Source organism: Neofelis nebulosa, chromosome 1 (genome assembly GCF_028018385.1).
Source record: "Neofelis nebulosa isolate mNeoNeb1 chromosome 1, mNeoNeb1.pri, whole genome shotgun sequence".
Classification (NCBI taxonomy): Eukaryota; Metazoa; Chordata; class Mammalia; order Carnivora; family Felidae; genus Neofelis; species Neofelis nebulosa.
Window position 1 is genome coordinate 153,749,764 of NC_080782.1, and position 619 is coordinate 153,750,382.

The following is a 619-nucleotide window of genomic DNA, read 5'->3' on the forward strand; positions in this document are numbered from 1 at the left end:
ATAGCTTATACAGAGTTATGGAAGCAATCAAGAAAACTAAAAAGCAACATTTTGAATGGGAGATGGTATTTGCAAATGACATATCTGATAAAAGTGTTAGTATCAAAAATCTATAAAAACTTATCAAATTCAACACACAGAAAACGCATAATCTAGTTAGGAAATGGGAAGATATGACTAGACCCTTATCCAAAGAAAAAAACCAGATGACTAACAGACACATTAAAAGATGTTCGACATCACACATCATCAGGGAAATACAAACCAAAACTACAATGAGATGTCATCTCACACCTGTCAGATTGGCTAAAATTAGCAACAACAACAACAACAAAAAAAAACAGATGTTGTCGAGGATGTGGTGAAAGAGGAACAAACCCTCATGTACAGTTGATAGGAATGAAAACTGGGGCAGCCAGTTGGAGGCTCCTCAAAAAGTTAAAAATGGGGGCGCCTGGGTGGCGCAGTCGGTTAAGCGTCTGACTTCAGCCAGGTCACGATCTCGCGGTCCGTGAGTTCGAGCCCCGCGTCAGGCTCTGGGCTGATGGCTCGGAGCCTGGAGCCTGTTTCCGATTCTGTGTCTCCCTCTCTCTCTGCCCCTCCCCCGTTCATGCTCTGT